We start from the raw sequence: 6,000 nt of genomic DNA, 5'->3' as shown, positions 1-6,000 counted from the left end.
TTAGACCTTCTAATTCCCCTGCGGGGGCGGGCTTCTTTTTTATAGGGAAGAAGAATGGCGGTCTTCGTCCCTGTATTGATTACAGGGGACTTAACAAGATCACTATTAAAAAACGCTATCCCCTTCCCTTAATATCTGAACTCTTTGACCAAATTAGATTTGCTAAGATTTTTACCAAGCTTGATCTTAGGGGGGCTTATAATCTAATTAGAATCAGAGAGGGGGACGAGTGAAAGACTGCATTTAACACCAGGGATGGCCACTACGAATATCTTGTAATGCCGTTCGGTCTTTGTAACGCTCCTGCAGTATTTCAGGAGTTTATCAATGACATTTTTAGTGACCTATTGGGAATATTCGTTGTGGTCTACCATGACGATATTCTAATTTTTTCTTCCAATTTATCTGAACATCGTAAACATGTCTGTGAGGTTTTACGTAGACTAAGAAAAAAATAATCTCTATGCGAAACTGGAGAAATGTACCTTTGAGGTTGCTTCTGTTCAGTTTTTGGGGTTTATAATTTGCAGCAAGGGTCTAGAAATGGATCCAGGCAAGGTGAGAGCAGTTCTGGACTGGACCCAACCCCTTTCGTTACGTGCAACTCAAAGGTTTCTCGGTTTTGCGAATTACTATCGTCAATTCATTAAAAAAAAATTTCCATTCTCGTCGCCCCTATTACCAGTTTAATCAAGAAGGGAGCTGATCCCATCTTATGGCCCCCAGATGCTGTACAAGCCTTTGAAATTCTTAAAAAAGAGTTCAGTTCGGCCCCTATCCTCCGTTATCCCGATTCTACTCTTCCATTTATTGTGGAGGTAGATGCCTCTGAAGTAGGAGCAGGGGCAGTCCTTTCTCAAAGGCACCCGACAACCAACAAAATGCATCCCTGTGCCTTCTTCTCTAAGAAATTTTCACCGGCAGAGGTGAATTATGATATTGGGAACAGGGAATTGTTGGCTGTCAAGTGGGCCTTTGAGGAATGGCAGCATCTTCTTGAAGGTGCAAAACATCCTGTTACGGTTTATACAGACCATAAGAATCTTTTGTATATAGAGTCTGCTAAGTGCCTCAGTCCTAGGCAAGCCAGGTGGGCCCTATTCTTTTTTAGGTTTAACTTTTCTTTAAATTTTTGTCCTGGATCAAAGAATGTTAAGGCAGATGCACTCTCTAGGAGTTTCGAAGCAGTTTCAGCTGACCCTAGTGAGTGTACTCCCATCATTCCCAGGGAAATAATTGTTGCAGCCTTAGAGTCTGACCTCTCTTCCTTATTGTCCCCTTTACAGTCTTCTGCTCCTGCTGAAACTCCATCTGGTAGATGGTTCGTACCTGAGGAGCTTAGAGAACAAGTGTTGAGGGAGGTTCATGACTCTAAGGTGGCAGGTGTTATTATAAAATATATCTGGAACGGTCTAAATCCTAAAACGGACGAATGGCTAGTGTCAGAGGGTTGATATTTGTCACCCCCGCCCTCTATGACGCCATAACGCTATAGGGCCCAAGGCAGGATGGACTATAAGGGCTAATGGTCTGTGGACAATGGTCACTCATATAGCTTATACTAGGCCATACAAACAAAAGATCATCACTCTGTTACTTAAATTCCAGAGTGTCAGCATAACGCCAGCCTGTCTGAGGGGGCCCCTTTTAGCTGAAGTGCTGCTCAAATTACTGGAAATACCACAATGGCCTTGGTTAGCCAATAGCTGATTGCGAGGTTGTGGACCGTTGGAGCTAGGCACAGTATGTTACAACATTCCTTTGATAACATGTAAGACTAAGTAAATCATTTAGACATTAATTGTACAAGGAGGAGTCAGACTATGTATGGTATTTCCGTGAACCCCTTGTCACAATTACTGAAAATTCCTTCTGAAAGCTATATAACGCCGGGACCAAGAGGTGTGTCTTTGGTAAGTCCTTGGCTGACATTCTGTGTGTTACTCCAACAGCTTACCCAGACAAAACTGTTATTATTGTATTATGTATGAATAAATTGCCTGACTATTACTAAAGGTTTTCCTTTACTGAGTTTTGTCTTACACGAGGTCAAAATGGTACTACTAAAAGTACCATCACAGGTCATCCAGGTATTGCAAAGACAATTTCTCTACTTTCCCTTCATGTTTGGTGGCCTTCTTTTAAGTTGGATACTAAAGCTTTTGTTAATTCATGTCCAATTTGTCAAAGATCTAAATCCTCTCATAGTTTATCCCAAGGTCTGCTAAATCCATTACCCATCCCTGCAAAACCATGGCCCCACATTTCCATGGATTTTATTGTGGATTTGCCCTGTTCTCAAGGGAAAACTGTGATTTGGGTGGTGGTAGACAGGTTCAGTAAAATGGCTCATTTTATTCCTCTTCCTCACCTTCCTTCTGCTAAAACCCTGACTGACCTGTTTATTACTCATATTTTTAAGTTACACGGTTTTCCTGAAAATATTGTTTCTGACAGAGGGGTTCAGTTTGTTTCTAAATTTTGGCGTGCTTTTTGTTCTTTAGTTGGTACAGAGTTGTCCTTTTCTTCTGCCTACCATCCCCAGACAAATGGCCAAACTGAAAGGGTCAACCAATCCTTTGAGCAATATCTTCGATGTTATGTGTCCCATAACCAGTCTACTTGGTCTGAACTGTTGCCTTGGGCTGAATTTGCATATAATAATGCTTCCCATTCATCCTATGGGGAATCTCCTTTTTTTGTAGTTAATGGATTACATCCCAAAGCTTTTTCTTTTTCTGGTTCTGTCTCTCCTGTAACCTCTGCCAATGTTTCTGTAGAACAATTTTCCAAGATTTGGTCACAGGTCCACAACTCGCTATCTGCAGCTTCCTCGGCCAAGAAAAAAGCTGCTGACAGATCCCGTAGAGAGGCACCTCTGTACAAGGTGGGGGATTTGGTATGGTTAACTACAAAGAATATTTAACTGAAGGTTCCCTCTCCCAAACTTGGTCCCAGGTTCATTGGTCCATATCCCATCATTGCAAACCCTTCCTCTGTTCATCTAAAATTACCTTCTAATTTCAAAATTTCTAACTCCTTTCATGTTTCCCTTTTAAAACCTGCATTTAATGTCCGTCATTTGTCTGTTCCTCCTCCAGTGTTGGTTGAAGGTCAGCCTGAATATGAGATCCAAGAGTTCCTCGACTCCCACCTTGTGCGAGGTAAGCTACAATACCTTACTAGGTGGAAGGGCTTCGGTCCTGAGGAGAACTCAAACTAAAAATCGTTCGACTATTCGATAGTCGAAGTACTGTCTCTTTAAAAAAAACCTTAGACTACCTACTTCGCCAACTAAAACCTACCGAACACCAATGTTAGCCTATGGGGACCTTCCCCATAAGCCTTCTTAGCAATTTCTGATTGAAGGAAAATCGTTCGATCGATGAATTAAAATCCTTTGAATTGTTCGATTCGAAGGATTTAATAGTTTGATCGACCGATTTTTCCTTCGATCGTTCGATCGAACTAAATGCGGTAAATCCTTCGACTTCGATATTTGAAGTCGAAGGATTTTAATTCGATGGTCGAATATCGAGGGTTAATTAACCCTCGATATTCGACCCTTAGTAAATGTGCCCCTAAGACTAACCCCAAAAGTTTTTTAAGTATATTAATAGTAAAAAAGATGCAGGTTATTTGAAGGCTTGTTAAGGGATCGTGTTCAAAATGTCCTAGTGAATGGCATTATTAGCAGCAATCAGCATGGCTTTATGAAGGAAAGATCATGTAAGACAAATTGGGGGCAGTAGATGTCAACTATTTGGATTTTGCCAAAGCATTTGATACCGTGCCCCACAAACTACTGCTTTCTAAACTAAGGTCTGTTGGGCTTAATGAAGTTGTTTCCACATGGATAGGAAACTGGCTACAGGATAGGGTACAGAGGGTGGTTGTTAATGGTACATTCTCTATTTGGTGTAAGGTTCTTAGTGGGGTCCCTAAGGGCTCGTTATTGGGTCCACTTTTATTTAACTTGTTCATTGATGACTTAGGTGAGAGTATTGTAAGTAATGTGTCAGTGTTTGCAGATGACACAAAACTATCCAGTGCAATAAATGTGGCATCCTGGTGAAAGGATATTGACAAATGGGCAATCTGGGCAGCTAAGTGGCAAATGAGATTCAATGTTGATAAATGTAAAGTCATCACCTGGGATGTAAAAATATCCACTTAAAAAATTCTCCCCTCTATACTCACCTCTAATCAGATGGGTTTTCTCCAGAACAAGCACCCTGTACAAGCGATCAGGAAAACTACAATCTATCAATGTAACCTAGAAAAAAGAAGACAAGGTTTATTAATCAACTTAGATGCGGATAAAGCATTTGATCTCGCACACACATATACAACGACTTCTGAAATTCCAACACTTTGGGATACACATGCTTAATCTTTTCAAAGCCTTATATGACTCACCTCAAACCTTCCTGACAGTTAATGGGTATAACTCCGAAAAATTTAGAATTCAACAAGGAACCAGGCAGGGTTGCCCCCTCTCCCCTCTATTATTTAACATAGCATTAGACCCTTTAATACAACATCTCCTTCTTAATAAAACCTTTCAAGGAATCCCTCTGGGACACTTAAAACAAAAAATAACAGCTTTCGCAGATGATATCTTATTATTTTTTCAACATCCCCAAACAGAATTGCCCGCAATTTTAGATACAATCCAACTCTTTAGTACATTCGCAGGTTTCCGAATAAATCTGACTAAATCAGAAGCACTGGATATTGGTGTCGAAGGAACAAATAACAGGAATGACTTTCCATTTACGTTAGCAAGATCACATATAACATATTTGGTTATTAAACTACCAAAAAAACATACAGAATTATACTCTCTTAACATTTGCCATACTATAGATAATACACAACAAGAACTCAAAAAATTGGAGAATTCATTTAATAAAAATTATTGTTTTCCCCAAAATACTATATCAACTACAGATGTTACCGTACAGCAGGGATCCCCAACCTTTTGAACCCATGAGCAACATTCAGAAGTAAAAGGAGTTGGGGAGCAACACAAGCATGAAAAATGTTCTTGGGGTGCCAAATAAGTGCTGTGATTGGCCATTTGGTAGCCCCTATGTGGATTGTCAACCTACATTGAGGCTCTGTTTGGCAGTACATCTAGTTTTTATACAACCAAAACTTGTCTCCAAGCCTGGAATTCAAAAATAAGCACCTGCTTTGAGGCCACTGGGAGCAACATCCAAGGGGTTGGAGAGCAACATGTTGCTCACGAGCTACTGGTTGGGGATCACTGCCGTACTGCAATATACCTTCAGATTATAAAAGATTACTCAAACACTTCGCACCTTTATGTACAAAAAAGACCTAGGATAAGCCCTTTTAAGTTGCAACAAACTAAAGAGATGGGTGGGGTAAATTTCCCAAACATACGTGAATACAATGAGGCATCACTCTTACGTTTCGCAGGTGATTGGATCTACAATAGAAATGTATATACCTCAACAGAACTTGATCAAGTACTGACAGGAGGCCTGTCTCTTAATTTCTTACTCCACTCTCAGCTAAAAGACATTCCTCAAGATATTCATGAACATCCCATATTCATAGACACATCCTAAACTTGGAAAACAATAAGCCACAGATTTAAACTCACATCAGGCAAATCCATCTATCTCACATGGATGGGTAACCCAACATTTCTAATGGGGAAAAATAATAGAACGTTACTGTACTGGCAAAATCAAAACTTGAGATTGATCAAAGATGTTGCTACTGACAAATTCACCATAATTACCAAAGGAAACTTCCCATTTCTATCTGAGGACTACCTACTCTCTATTCAAATTCTACATTTTGCTACAAAAGCTCTACAACATCTTACTCAGATCAATAAAAATAACCCAATAAATACATGGCCCAGAGGCACTACAGTTAAGACTACATCTCAAATCTATTGTACAATTAGGACCACATTATTAATTGAAACTCCAAATAATTGTATAAGCAAATGGACCTCAG

Source organism: Xenopus laevis, chromosome 1S (assembly GCF_017654675.1).
Source record: "Xenopus laevis strain J_2021 chromosome 1S, Xenopus_laevis_v10.1, whole genome shotgun sequence".
In the NCBI taxonomy this organism is placed as follows: domain Eukaryota; kingdom Metazoa; phylum Chordata; class Amphibia; order Anura; family Pipidae; genus Xenopus; species Xenopus laevis.
The sequence above is the reverse complement of the archived record's forward strand: the minus strand, read 5'-3'. Positions refer to the sequence as shown.